This window comes from Schistocerca americana, unplaced genomic scaffold (genome assembly GCF_021461395.2).
Source record: "Schistocerca americana isolate TAMUIC-IGC-003095 unplaced genomic scaffold, iqSchAmer2.1 HiC_scaffold_45, whole genome shotgun sequence".
Lineage (NCBI taxonomy): Eukaryota > Metazoa > Arthropoda > Insecta > Orthoptera > Acrididae > Schistocerca > Schistocerca americana.
The window spans coordinates 1,264,464-1,280,735 of NW_025726181.1; the positions used below are offsets into that span (position 1 = coordinate 1,264,464).

General features: G+C 40.6%; 1 pseudogene; it reads left to right on the forward strand.

The window, feature by feature from the left end:
* Positions 1 to 16,272, forward strand: part of LOC124583213 — a 122,095-nt pseudogene that overhangs the window by 34,439 nt on the left and 71,384 nt on the right.

Sequence of the window (16,272 nt, forward strand, 5' to 3'; positions counted from 1 at the left end):
TATAATTTGCCTCTGTCAACATCATGTTACACTAACCTATTTGTGAGATTAAATTAAAGGAAAGTAATCAGAACTGGAAATTATGTAAAGACATTTTTAGCTATGTCCCTATGTTGTAATAAAGTTAACACAGTATTTCTGTCCATGTGATGGTAACTATGATTCGCCAGCCACCGTTGCCGAGCGGTTCTAGGCGCTTCAGTCCAGAACTGCGCGACTGCTACGGTCGCAGGTTTGAATCCTGCCTTGGCTCAGATGTTAAGTCCCATAGTGCCCAGAGCCATTTGAACTGTGATTCATGATTATCAGAGTCTATATGTTCCAAATAAAAATTGGAACTTCATGTGTATAAATGTACAAATTATTAGACAATGGGACCAACAATTGACACTTTTAAATTGATGACTAGACTAAGAGATTAATAATAGGAAAAAAACTGCAAGATACTTGGCGATAAGTTTGTTTCAGGACAAGGTAAGGGGGGTGAGGGGTGGGAAGAATCAGCTCTCTTTTTGTGAGCATACCAGAAATCCTTTATCAACCGAAGGTAAAATAAGATGTAAAAATACAGGGTCAAACAATTAATTTAAGTCTCTTAAAAACCAAATGACTAATAAAATTGGAAGCTAAGAAAAGTAAGTTCGTAGTAAGTAGGGTGAAACACAGGGGGCTGCAACATATTGCCATTGTTGTTTGACTTGTCTATCAAAGAAAAAAGAAATGGATCAAAACAAAATAAAAGTGAGAATGGAAATGTATCAGAAGCAAATAGGAATAAGCAAGGAACATATTCTTTAATAAAAAAAAAATGACATGTGAGGCAGATGTTCCTACAATTTTATGTTCAAAGCACAGCAGTCTGTGAAAGCAAAATATTTATGACATTGAAAAAAGAAAATCAGTGAGTGAAAAGTGTGTGTAGGTGAATTGTGGCGAATATTGGAACTTCTGTTAGGCTGCCCAGTATTAGTTAACTTGGTAGTAAAGGAGCAAGTTTGCAAGGGCAGATAACTGTTTGGCTACGTAAAATAGAGTGGGAGTATGGAAAAGCTAGTCCAAGATAGGATGAAAAAGATAACAGCAACTTAAAAAATGAACCCCATGAACCCCATTCCAATCTAGTGAATGCAGTGGTTGACAATATCTTGTGACATTCGCCTATAAGGCTCAAACAATAATTGCTAAATAAAAATACAAAATGTTGACAAGACTGTATCTAAGCTGTCACTCCCTTTTGAAACAAGGGTGTTTAAACCAACAAACACGCAGGAAAGCAGGGACATCTCGCACACTAGAGGAGGATGGGAAGTATCATTGAAGGAGTGAGCATAAACCCTGTGGAATATGTGTGGTACAAGTAATGATAGTAAAAAAAAAAAAAAAAAAAAACGAAGAAGAGGAAGAGGAAAAGTCTTGATCTGGAAACAAGGGAATAAAAATTTGCCACGTGAAGAGACAATATGATACTGTGCTGATGAGTGTGTACAAGTGGTGATATACAATATACATTGATAAAGGAACTCTGCATTGGGCCCAGAAGACCACGCAATGCTCTTCGAGAGATGTCCTCTACTATAAATCTATGGAGAGTTAGGGGGTCAGTATACAACTCTCCAGGCTGTTATCAACTTCCAGAAGTTGAAGACACTACTTCTCACTTGAGTAGCTCCTCAGCTGGATCTACAAGCAGAGTGTACCCTATTCCAGTCTGTCCACCGAGCAGAATTTCCCGGCTCTACAAGGAATTGAACCTGATCCCTTTCTATGGCACGCCTGTGGCATACTGACTGCATAGCTGTGGCAAGAGTCATAATATACACTTGTGAACATTTGAGTTATAACTATTCTGTTTATTGGGGAGAGAGTATGTATATTGCCACCGTGAATGAAATAGTTTAGTGTATCGTAACTGGAATGTATTCAGACCTCGTACTTGTGGTGTGAGAGTGCAGTGTCTTAGACACTTGTAGTGTGTGTCTTAGCATGTACGAACCAGTGAGCCTTACTTTCTAGTATTTTTAATTATATATCATTACTGGTGCCTCTGGCACTTTTGTGTTGCAATAGCAATAGCTTGCAATAGCAAACATTGAGTCAACCATGGTTTTTGGATTAGAAGTAGAGGTCAGCTGGGTTGACATTGGGAATAGAGTGATGGGAAGTGGACAATAAGCAGTTATATTGAAGGGTGCATTATCTGATATGTTAAGGTTAATTACAAAATGTGGATTGGAGAATTTTTCACGTTGAGCAGAAGTAAGTTTACAGGACCAGATGTCAAATTACACATGATCAGTGTGAATCCCTATAGTTAGCATGAACACTGGCACACAGAATAATTAATAGGTAGCCTTGCTGTATATAAAAAATCAGATTTGTGCTGAACTGTCATGAACAAACTGTCACTTCTCTGGAATAAATAGACTCTGATTTGTTAATTACATCTGTGTAAATGAAAAATATAGGAAAACATAGATTGCTGCTTACTGTAAAGGAGACATGTTACATTGTAGACAGGCACAATTCAAAAGGCACTTACACAAAGCTTTCAGCCACAGCCTTCATCAGAAAAAGAGATACAGAGAAACACACACATTCATACACACAGGCAAGCACATGTCACACACATATGACTGACAACTCCAGCAGCTTGCCCCTAGCTGCTGGACTTGGCAGTTTTTTTTCTCTGTGTGTGTGTGCATGCGTGCGTGTGCATGCGCGTGGTGTGCTTGCTTGTGTGTTGTGCCTGTTTGCTACTTTGTTTTCTTTACGGTAAATAGTGATCTATCTTTCCCTGCACTGTTGATATTCCTACGTGGAATTTCCATTGTTTAATCAGTGTAAATAAGAAGGACACAGTTACATATATTCTGTCACTTGAAGACTAATACATGAAGTAAGTGGACATTATTTTTTATTGCAGAGGATCTTTGTCACCACTAATTATTAATTTTGTGTTCCAGTTAATTAGACATGGTTTCATCCTTTCCTGGATGTGCTCTTTTTGTTAAATCTTCCTTCAAAAGATCTGATTTACTTCAAATTAATAAACCTGAGTATTCTGAAGAAGGAGGTGCAGCTTACAGCTGCAGTGTGACAGTTGATCACAGGGTGATTTTATCACTGCCATATCGTGGGTACCCATGGCTCGAGACACTTATTCTATAAGGGTGTGTAGTCATTGGGCTTTCTTGTACCACAGTGTCAAAGGTGTACTGTAAGCAGATTTATTCAAGGAAAATACTACCACAATCAGCAGAGTGAACTGCTATGGGCAACAGGATATCATTGACAGGGGTTACCACTGACTAGCATGGCTTTAGCAGCGAACAGGTGGGCCACAATGTAGCAAATGACTCACCAACTCAGTGACAGTCAATAAACAGTAACCATTCATGCCACTGGGAACTGTCACCTCTTTGTGGGATACAAAGATGCAATCTGCACACTGCTCGTCACAGTTACAAAGATTAGCATTGGTTCCGAACAGCACCAGGGGATGTTCGAAGCATGCAGGAAGGTCGTCTGTCTGATGATTTGCGGTACATATTGCCAAGGTGGCAGGGAGCAAAATAAGGAGTGATCAAAAAACTTCCATTTTAGGGCTGCATAGTTCAGATCAGTATGCCACACACACACACACACACACACACACACACACACACACACATATCCATCCGCACATATACCCTGCTTGTGTCTGTATATGTGCGGATGGATATATGTGTGTGTGTGTGTGTGTGTGTGTGTGTGTGTGTGTGTGTGTGTGTGCGAGTGTATACCTGTCCTTTTTCCCCCCTGAGGTAAGTCTTTCCACTTCCAGGATTGGAATGACTCCTTACCCTCTCCCTTAAAATCCACATCCTTTCGTCTTTCCCTCTCCTTCCTTCTTTCCTGATGAAGCAACTGTGGGTTGCAAAAGCTTGAATTTTGTGTGTGTGTTTGTTTGTGTGTCTATCAACATACCAACGCTTTCATTTGGTAAGTTACATCATCTTTGTTTTTAGATATATTTTTCCCATTTGGAATGTTTCCCTGTATTATATTATATATCAGTGCTTTCCTCTCCCACAACTATCCTGCAGACCTTGTCCACAAACAGATCTCCCAAGCAATACATTCCTCCCCACCCAACAACAATGTTACTACCCCCAGACCACACAGAAGCATCCTCCTTGTCACCCAATATTATCCTGGCCTCGAATACATCAACTAATTACTCCGCCAGGGATATGACTTTCTCAAGTCAAGCCCTGAAATGAGATCATCCCTTGACAATATTCTCCCCACACCACCCAGAGTTGCCTTTTGCCGACCCCCTAACCTCCGTAACATCCTTGTCAAACCCTACAATATTCCCAGACCACCTTCTCTACCCAGCGGTTCCTACCCCTGTAACCGACCCCGATGCAAAACCTGCCCCATGCATCCCCCCACAACCAACTACTCCAGCCCCGCTACTGGTAAAACATACACAACTCAAGGCAGGGCCACATGTGAGACAACACGTCATTTATCAGCTGACATGCCTGCACTGCACAGCCTTTTACATTGGTATGACGACAACTAAACTGGCTGAGCGCATGAATGGGCACAGACGAACTGTCCGCCTAGGAGATGTCCAATACCCAGTAGCGGAGCATGCCCTCCAGCATAATTCTAGGGACCTAGGAACCTGCTACACCATATGTGCCATTTGGCTTCTCCCACCCAACACCATTACCTCGGAACTGCGGAGATGGGAACTTGCACTCCAACACATCCTTTCATCCCGCCATCCCCCTGGACTGAACCTATGTTAACCAACCTCACTCTCATTTACTCTTTGGTCTTCTCCTCTTTCCCTTTCCTCTTTAGCCATTCACGCATCTTTTCATCCTACATAGATGCGTTTATCTTTATACTATGTACCTCTTTACTTCTGTATTCATCCTCCTTGGTTTGAAGCTGGCACAGTAATTACAGTAGAATATCTTTGGCTTCCCTCTGACATCCATGCCTCCATCTTTGCTACCCTCCCTGTTTACCTTTCCCCTGTTGCTTCATAACCTGGGTTGTGAATAACTGAATCCACTTTCCCTTCTTCCCCTTTTTTCCCCTCTCTCCTCCCTGATGAAGGAACGAAGTTCCGAAAGCCAGGATACGTCAATTTTCTGTTCTGTTTTGTGTATGTATCGGCTGTACTGAGCTGAGGTAAGTACTGGCCAGGCCCTCTATCTCTTTGTTAGTATTTGTTTCATACATATAAACACACACACACACACACAGACGGGGTGATGCGTATTAACATTTAAAAACCTCCAAAGCACTGTAGATGACCCTGAGACAAGTAATTTAATACAAGACACATGGGATCACAAATGTTGGATACGATACAAATGTTGGGAAATGTGTCAAAAGCGAATGACAAATGTCACCAGATGATGTACCTTGCCATGCTTGCAGTGGTTGAGCCTCTCGGCCTGTCACACTTGATCATCCCAACCCAAGTCAAGTATTCATATCATTGTGGCTATGGACACACGTGTGCGACTTTAGTGATGGCGTTCAGGATTTGAGTCTTGCATCTGGCAGGCGGTATTTTTTCATTGTGTTTAACAATTATGTATTTATATTGAAGTTTATTATTTTATTTACCGATCTTGCAGTTTCCTTGATTTCTTGCAAAGTACAGTACAATGAAAACCTACCATATTGCATAACAAGTAGATGAGTATAAACTTCAGAATAGCATCATCGCCATTAAATGACCTATGTTTTCTTTACTAACAAGAGAAGGGACAGATGCAAAAAACACAAAATCAGAACTGCTTTTGCTTGATTACAGCAGGGACAATAATTTTGTAACATCTACATTTACAACAGATCATATTTACAAAATGTTTTCGAAATTTGCTCTGTTTGCTCAAATGAAAGTATTGCAATGCTCAATCATTCCTTTACACTCAACCCCGACTGCTGCACATGCTGTGGGGTATGTCATCTGGTTACGTCATATGTTCAGTGTTTCTCACCAATTTTTGGGGTATTTTGAAATGTACAAAAAGGCAAATGCAGAAAGTTATCACATTTTGCTGCACATTACATGCATCACAGAAAAATAATGTATACAAATCTTCTCAGATTTGCCACTGAATAACTTTGTGCAAGCCTCACAATATTTCACCAACACAACTGTTCGTCATCTTCAGGTAGTGGTGGGTCCTGTCATCACTGCTGCAAGATGTGGCTGGTGATATTCGCACAGCAGAATTGAAATTTGTCAGGGTAGAAGCAGGAGTACGAATGTGTGGACAGGCACTCCCAGTTGGATGGAAATGCCATTCATAGTAGCCTTCTGCTTATGTGTTGTGGGCAATGACTGCACTTCTGGCCACTCGTGTGGTTAAAAGCTGAATTAACTCTCTGCAAGGTGCTGCATCAGGTTATACATCGGAGGATCTGGTTTCTACTGTTTTAATTTCATGGCAGTCAGTGCTGGATTCTGGGCAGTGCTTAGTCAAAATTCCATATTCCTGTTGGTAAGATTGCCCACCGTAGGGATACATGCCTCATTCTTAAAAACACAATCCTAGAGTGATGATGCTGAGGATAAAATTTCAGTCCTCTTGGGAAACGTGTGGTGCCCTGTATTCAGGCAGTGCTCTGCTACCACTAATTTACTGGGTGGCATTTTTGTCAGCGCTGTTGAACACAGTGTTCTAGCACAATGTGAGGTGTCTGCCCTATATAAGATTTCCCATAATGGCATCAGATCTTATATACGATCTGTGTTTTCTAAGGTCAAGATTGCCTTTAACTGAACACAAACAATTCCTTAGTTTTGCTGGTAGTCGAAAAACACACTTGATTCTGTTTCTCTTACGATTCTTTCTATTTTTGAAAACATGCCACTGAAATATGGCAAGAAATCCATTTGCAGTGCTTGTCTAAGTATCTTCATTTACATCCCTACACTGAACTTGCTTTGCTCAGAACACATTGCAAATCTGTTTACAAGAATAAACATTCTGCTAGAACACTGTTCTTAGGTGTTACAGTTCACCAGGCAGACTGTCGGTATCTGAGATCACGTGTGCTCTATGTGCCAGGGAGTGTAAGACACCACCACATTGTGCAGGGTGACGGCAACTTTTGGACCGCAAATATAACTTTGCGTGTATCAGTTTGCAGTAGAGACTATTCCCCAGTGTTATGTCAGCTTTTCTTCTAACCGTGACATCCAGGAATGGTAAGCTGCTATCTTTTTGTACTTCCACAGTGAACTGAATATTCAGATGGAGCGAGTGCAAATGCTGCAGGAACATAGGTAGTGTCTGTATTATGTGGGCCACACCACAAATGTCTCTTCAGCATTCTGCCAGAAGGAGGAATGTTGGATATTTACTAAGGGAAATAGAGGATCTCCCATGGGAACACTGTCCACTTGATCAAAGTAGTTGGTGTTACATAAGAAATAGGATGAGGTATGCACATGTTTAAACAGCACCACAATTTCTTTCTCAAACTTGCTGCTAATAACCTCTAATGAGGGCTGCAGGGGCACTTTTGTAAGTAATGATATAACATTTGAGCTAACTAAAAGATCTGAAAGTTCTAGTTTAACCATCTTCAGGTATTCTATGAAATCCCCTGAATTCTAAATATGATGGTCATAGTCATCCACATGATAAATTTCAAAGCTGTCATGTGGAAATTGCCAGTTGCATCTTGCAGCAGTGATGGTGGAAATCACCACCACCTGAAGATGCCAAAACGTTGTGTCACTGAAATATTGAGGGAGGGACTTGCATAATGTTATCTGGTGGGGAACCCAAAGTGTTTTTGCAACAGATCTATCAGGCAAGCCTGAAAAGTCACATATACTCCAAGCAGTAAGTACCTGTTGTAAAATGGTCACATTAGTGAGCTTGGCAATTAATTAAGAGTTTATCAATAAATTTGGCTTCATTTTGCAAGAAGTTGTGCTGTGTTCCAGTACTCCCTCTTCAACAAAACTAATGTCAGTTTCTGCTCCACCTCTTCAGCCCGAGATCCTATGTATACTCTTGAGCATTTGTGTAAGATACCTGTTTATTTATAAAAATAAAAGTAACTTCTATCATGACTTTCCCATTCTTGTCCAGTGGGTTTGTTATCCTGCTGTTGCCTACTGCAGACAACAAGATTACTGTTGAAGATTTCTGCAAAGTTTTTCTTCCTTTTTAGTGTACCAACATTTCACTGTGTGGTAATTGCCTGGTACTGTTTAACGGGTGTTTTAACTGTTGTTTCAGAGATGCAATACGAAGCAAATGCAGTGAGGATGACTTGCTTGCCATGATTGGGGCAGCAGTGAGAAGAAAGAAGAAACAAAATGGAGGTAAGATACATTACAGCAAATGTAACTCTATAGATAGAAAGAAAATTTCTGCTTAACAAGTAATAGCAAACATAAGAGCAAAATAGAACGAAAAACAACAGTGATAGAACCTGTGTTTTTTGTGTAAACTTGGATTTAATTTTTTATTTAGTATTCATTCTGATTAATGCCCATTGATCAACAGTATATTTCAGCCCAAGAATTTGGTTCTGCAAGGTCCACCAGATAACCATATATGGCTGTTGTAACTCCTTTATTGGACTTCAGAAGTTTTCCAGCAACAAATTTTTTTTTTCTTTCTTTCTTTTTTTTCTTTTTTAAAAAATAGCTAATATGCAGAAAACATCATAAAGGAAACACTCACAGAAAAGCATCAGTGTCCTTGAAACAATGGAAACTCCAGTAGGAATATCAACAATGTTGGAAAAGACAGATTACTACTTACTGATGAAGGCTGTGGCTGAAAGCTTTATGTAAGTGTCTTTTAATTCTTCCCATCTGCAGCCTAAGGCATCTTCTTTATGGTAAGTAACAGTCTGTCTTTTACTTCATTATTCATTAGTGTTCTTTGTTTTTATTGCTGTTTAGCAAGCATCTTGTGGTATATAAGGGATGTGAATAGTGTCAGATGTTGAATCATCACTCTGGAGGATATGAAGGTGCTGCATATTGGTGTGAGACAGCATTACCTGATGAGAGTTTGAAAGAAACCTCATTGTGGATGTCCATTTGGTCACCTGGTTAAACCTTGCAACATCTGTATTTTTGGAGTATTTGGATCTGACAGAGGCCTGATGTTGGAAAGTAAGGGCATACTCATCATCAATGTTCCAGTTGACTACATCAGACCACTACAAGGGAGCATCACTGTGTAGTGTACTGAGTACCTTGTAACCTGTTGACGTCTGTGACTGCCATCTGAGAACAAGTACAGTAAACTCTCGTGCAGCTACACTTTTGGCTAGCTAGATTGACACTTGACAAGTTTCAATTTGCGTGCACCTGGAGCCAAGCATTTGCTGGTGTTTTTTGGCAATCTACTACTAATCAGTGCACTGGTGCGTGTCAAAAGTCCAAGTATCGTCAATTCGTGCGTGTGTTGGTTGAAGCTCTATTGTGTTTCTTATTCGTATTGCATGGTTTCATGCCACTGCCATCTATTGGAACTCCTTGGAAGTACAGTACATACAGTATTGTTCTATGCAGTGCAACGTAGCCCTGTCGAAACCGACAATTAGAGAGCGCCGCCTAACACTTTCCACTTGTTGTCGGTACATCAAAGCTGAGTGTTTAACAGTGAACGTACAACTCCCTGTTGTGTTGCCACGTGGGCTTGGGTAGAACAGAGGAAATGGCATAGATGTTTCGAATGCTTTCATTTGATGGCTGCCACAGCCTGGTTTCAAAAATCAAAAGTTTGTCTAGTGCATCTCGAGTGTTGTCAAGTTGTGCATCTGTGTGTTTCTGATTTGAGGTTTTGTGCTCCCACTATGTGCCTTAAAGTGTCCAGAGATAAAAGGGGCCAAAAACCATAAAGGACTCAGTCGAGTGTCTGTAAAAAGAACACTGAATGTGACTACGGGCACGAAACATAAAACGAATGTGATCTTGTTGGAAAAAGAGCTTCACACTTTGCAGAGAATTGATGCTGGTGAGCCACCCACAAAAGTTGCTGCAGAGTAGGAGTACAATTACTGATCGGAAGACAAATCGATCAGGAACTGAAAAATTTTGTTCCATCCAAGCATTGGGCAGCGCAGTGAAATCTTGAAAAACAATGAGAAAAGGTGCACATCTTCAGTTAGAAGAGGCATTATTTTTGTGGCACCAATAAATAAGAGCCAAAGGTGTGTCAGTTTCAGGTCCTCTAATTTGTCAAATTAGCTAATGAGCTGATAGAAGGAAAGAAGCAAGAATTCCTCGGAAGTAATGGCCGGCAGGATCGTTTCAAGAAGCAGCATGGCATCCATGAAATTGCCATCAGTGCCAAATCATTATCTGGGGATGAAGCTGCTATGCTGATTTTAAGAAGAAACTGCACTCAATCATTGACAAAGGAGGTTATACTGGCAATCAACTTTACAAATGTGATGAAACTGGGTTGAATTACAAAATGCTGCCAACGAAAACCCTTGCCTCTAAAGAAGATGAAATGGCTTCCGGATACAAGAAAATCAAAGAAAGATTTACTGTCCTCACTTGCAGTAATGCCACTGGCAATCATAAACTGTGTCTTACTTTAATTGGCAAATCCAAAACACCAAGAGCATTTAGACACCAACCAACCAGCTTTGCCACTGAGGTATACGAATCAGTCTTAAGGCATGTATGAACAGTGCCATCTTCAGAGAGTGGTTCCAGGCAGAGTTTGTTCCAGCTGTAGTAAATTACATGGAAGGAAAAGGACTTCCTTGAAAAGCGCTACTTCTTGTGGATAATGCTCCTTCTCACCCAGGTGATCTGCAAGATGGGGATATCAAAGTTGTACTTCTCCCACAAAATGTCACATCTCTATGTCAACCGATGGACCAAGGTATTCTTGAGGTGATAGAAAAACATTACAGATGCAAGATGCTGGAATACTTAATAGGTGTGATTGATGCTGCAGATGATTTTGTGGAAGCTCTTAAAAAAATCGATGTTTTAAGTGTCATTCATTGATTGCTGAAGCTTGGAATCTAATTCCTCCAGTTCCTCTTGTTAGGTCTTGGAAAAAACTCTTAGATCGTAAGGCAACCTAAGTGGTGGGAAGGAGGAGGCAACACCGAAACTCAAGCTGACATAATTTTGGTGAATTTACTGGAGAAGCTGGTTGTAAAGACACACACTTCAAAGACATTGAAGAGTGGATGGAAAATGGCATTTTTTCATGTGACTGAGGATGAAATCGTCCAAATTGTGACCGATCATAAAGCGTTAGAAGACTATGTTTCTGATGATGAATCAGAGAAAAATATTCCTCACACATTCTGTTACGAAGTGATCCAAACTGCCCTGGAGTACATCAGCCAACAGGAGGAGACGATTTATCCTGAAATAGTTTGATTTCAATGTTGGAGATGTATTGTTGCAGCAATAGTTTCTCAAGCAAAAAAACAAAAAAAAAAAAGACATTCGTGACTTCGTTACCAAAAAATAAACTCTAATGAAGCATCCTAGAACTTCTATGTCCATAACTTAAAAAGTTTTTTTTTTTACTTCTCTTGAAAGTTCCTCTAGACAGACTTTTCGTTCCTTTGAGTAATCTCTAGATTTGTTTCATAATTTTGTTCAGTATTCAAAAGAGCAGGTAATAAAATTAAAACTCCTGTTTTTTCCTGCTGCCAAATAAGGGAGATTTTTTCTGTAAGAATGCAAAATAAATGAGCTTTGTTATACAGCATTTAAAAACTTTGAGTTTTCAATCATAGTTTGGTGCCTTTTTAACATGTCAACTCAATTTTTTCAGTAAAAAAGTGCAGGGTTATTTGCAACCATATCAGTAATGTTTTACATACCCTACGCACGTTTTACGATCGTATTTCGCAATATTGACGCAATTTGGAGTGTTCACATGTGAAAACAGGGGGACTTTGATTTAACTGGAATTTTCGTTATCGGAACTGGCCACCGTCCCGATCATTTTGGATAAACAGGAGTTCACTGTAATAGACTCCTTGCAACATGCTGTGTCATACAGCTAGGAGCAGCCAGACTATGGAATTGCCGTCCTGCGCATAGGCTGCCATTAACACCCAAGCAAATGACTGCATGTAAAGTGGTGCCATGATCAAGAAGTACGGACTGCTAATGAATGGCGTCACATTATGTTCACTGATGAGTCCCAGTCCTGCACTGCTCCAAATGATTATCGTGGAGAAGTTTGACAGTGACCCGGGGAGATTGGGAGAGGTCCCATTCTTCCACATTTTGGGTGGGGGGGGGGGGGGGGAGGTCACAAAGGAGTCCCATGGTGTGGGGAGCCATTGGGTATGACTTCAGGTCACGGCTTGTAATGGCCGAGGGAACTCTGATGGTACAGCAGTGTGTAATAGCATTGTGGTGCTATTTTTCAACAGGCCAGTGCTTGTCCACATGTAGTATGTGGCTCTTTAAATTGTCTGTGTGATGTTGATATACTCCTGTGGCCAGAAAAATCCCCATATCTGTCCCCGATAGAACATTATGGGACCAACATGGACGTCAACTCCATCCCACTGCCTGTATCCATGATTGCAATGTCCAGTTACAACAGTTGTGGATCACCTTTCTCAGGAGGGTATGCAGCAGCTTTACGACATCCTCCCGCACTGTCCAGGCAAGACAGGGTGCATTGCTGTGTTGATAAGTGGGCTCAAACTGATAAGTTCTGTGTAAATTTGACTCTGTTTTGTTATCACTGAAATAACATCACATACCCTCTAAATTAGCTATGTTTCAATTTGTTTTCTCCCCACCTTCTGAGTGTCTCACTTTTTTTCAAGCAGTGTAATTTAAGACAGGCATAAGAATATGAAAATGGGATGGCATATCACATTGCTATTCAACTATGCCCCTAAGAAAATTGTAAGATAATGGAGAAGAGTAGGTGCACTATTACACTGACTAGAACGTAAACTTAAAGATAGAATTATATTGTGTAACCTATACCAATGACATAATACTAATTGACAAAAACATCACTGATGTGCTAAAGCAAATTGAAATATTAAGGGAGCAAGCTAGGAAAATTGGACTACTAATTTCACCTGGAGAAAAAATTCTTGGCTGATACCAAAATGGCACTGGGTGAACTTATATAGGCAATGACATAGTATTCGGTGTTAAAGAGTTTAAATAATTAGGTGAAAAAGACCACTGAACATCATAATGAAAAGAAGGCCATAGAATCCAGACTTCAGAAAATACAAACTGTCTCTCAGTTAACTAAAAGTATTTTTCCTGGAACTCTAAAATCTAACATTGTACAACAGTGATCAAATTAGAATTTCTTTATGCATGAGAGAGACTCTTTGTCCAACAAAAGACATGAAAACAGCAAACTGAATTAGAAGAATGTAAAATTGTAGTAAAAATCTTAGGTCCAAGAATAAAGGATGGGATACATCACACAGAACCCAGTGTGAAATCTCCAGGCAAATTCCTAAAAGCTCTTGTTACAATGTGTCTCCAAGGAATCCAACTTGTGGGACATACAGAAAGAATGTGTCCAGACAGGCAGCTCATTGGATTCCCACATACTTGAAAAATAAGATCCTACTGATGAAAACAAACAGGAAGAGACCTTAAGAAATTGGAATCACCACATTTACAGTATTCTGATGTAGTGATGAGTCACACAGAGTGCAGTTTCGCAGTAGCTTGATCGATGCTTGTACTTGTGTATGTAGTATATGCAAGTGTGTACAGCATCTCTTCTGGTGTACTCACGATATGCTAATTTAGTGGCCGAGCAGTAAACCGGATCCCTACTCGGTTCCAGTGTGCTGTGCTTCACTTGACATTTATGCTTGGAGCTGCAAGAGAGGCCATTTTCCAGATAATGCCACAAAAACAACAAATTCTCAGATATCAGTTTAACTTAAACTCTTCAACATCATAGACAACATGTCACATTAATATGTTGCAGAACACTAGATTAGTGTTAAAATTGCCAGAGTAAACATTGTTCTCCATGTGACAGATTGTCACCCGATGTCCAAAATCGATAAATTTTATATCTCTGCACAGAGAAGCAGCTGGTTGCTCATTGTCATCTGTGGTGCTAATCAATGGGTCGAGCTCGTTGCTGGCACAGCGCCACCACAGAGTAAGTGGCCCCTCATCCCAGCAGGTGGCGATGTTTTAACACCCGTATAGCTCCCCAGACTTACCACGTCTGTGGATAACTCCGTCTCTGCACAGAACTTCCCACGTTTCCCACACAGTGGGCCCTCGTGTCTTTTACACACAATAAATCTTCAAACTTATTACATTGGCTAAGTTAAATTTCGAGTGTGACATGCTATTTCGTAAAAAATAGCAAACGGTAGGCATGGATGTTATTGTGACTCTTTCCTAAGGCAACATTTGTGTATTACACTTGTAGAAGTGCACTGCAACATAAAACAGTAGACCGTAAGTTCAAACAATGGAAACTCCAGGTTGGAATATCAGTAGTGTAGGAAAAGATAGAGTGCTAATTACCATAAAGATGGCACGTTAAAATGCAGACAGGCACAGTTAAGACACTTACACATAAGCTTTTGGCCACAACCTTCATCAGAAAAAGAAATAGAAATACACACCATTCATTCACACAAGCAAGCACACCTCACACACACATGACCGCCAACTCCGACAGCTCAGAGCAGAATGCTAGTCTGTAAGTTTGCTACACAATAAAATAATTATTCTGAGCTACAACAAAAATGGATTTAAAGAACTAAACTGCTTGAAGAAGAAAAAGGGAAGCTCCCTGAAGCAACGTAGTTTCATGAGTGTGCATACCAGTGGTAAATTATGAGAGTCGCAACTCTCTGAAATGGATACAAAGGCCACCAGATTGCATTAGCTTTGTTTGTGTCTCAGATTGTTACCATGAATGGTAGGAGCTATAAGAGATGTGAAGAGTGTAAGATGTTGAGTGATCCCTGTGAATGACACAGATGCCCTGTACTTTTGTGGGTCAGCATTATCAGCACGTAACAAAATTTGAAGGGGCCTAATTGTGTGTCTCCATTTGCCAGGCTGATTGAATTATGCAATATGCAGATTTGTGAGACATTCAGATGTGGTAGTGGCCCCATGTTGGACTGCTTGGGAACGTGAGGGCGGTGTGCTTGTCAGCAAGCTTCGGGTTGACCGTGTCTGACGAGCCCATGGGAGAATTGCTGTAATGTACGCCGAGCACATAGTAACCCTTTCACACCTGCACCTGTCATGTGATCAGCAGTGAGTCACATTCTACAAGACCCGCGATGACAGTTGTCAGTGAGTATGACAACGACATAGGGAGAGGGCGTGTGGGGCAGCATCGGATATGACTTCAGGTCACTCTGACAGCACAGCAGTATGTCATGGACATCCTACATCCTCATTTGCTACCTCCATGTCCAATGGAGTTACAAGAGACAGAGCAGTGAAAACATATCCAGTTGTTTACTCACAAAACGGTTTTGAGCTGTGACGCATGTAGTCTCAAGTGAATCATTCATACAAAAAGAAAAGAAGAAGAAGCTAAAGTCAGAATGTGAAAAAATTGGAGAAGGGAATAGATATTTGAAGACTTCACACTTGAAACTCCCAGTTTTCCTATTGTGAAAGTGCCTTTGTGACCATATGCATTTCACTGACGATAAACTTTTTTTTTCCCCCTGGGGCTTGGCTCCATATTTTTTCATCCAGTTGAGTCAGAATACTTGCATAGTATTTGTGAGGTATTGTTTCAGTCTTGCAAGCTAATCTAAAATACAAATCCCTTTTGCATCCTAGAAAACAATGACCACTCTTTCTCTCCGATGAAGTCACCTTGGCTATTTTTGTGCAACTGCTGTTTCATTTCGGTCATCTCTCATCCAAAGGAACAGATTGGTGCATAGAATCAGTTGTGTGTCAGATTGTCCCAAATTGTTTTTCACATTAGGTTGTAGTCAGGCTTCAACAGACATTCCACTCACTTTCTGGTACGGCCACGGCATCAACTGTTTTGCACATCTTTTTAATTACTGATCTTGCAATATCACACTGTGTTCTTTCTCAGCATTTTCATATTTGATTGTAATTCTAGGAAGTTGTTCATGAGTCATCTTACAGAGACATATGCTACATATGAATTCAGCCACCCATTACTTAACTGTTGACTATGAAGGAACTCCCCCATGAACCATGGACCTTGCCATTGGTGGGGAGGCTTGCGTGCCTCAGCGATACAGATGGCCGTACCGTAGGTG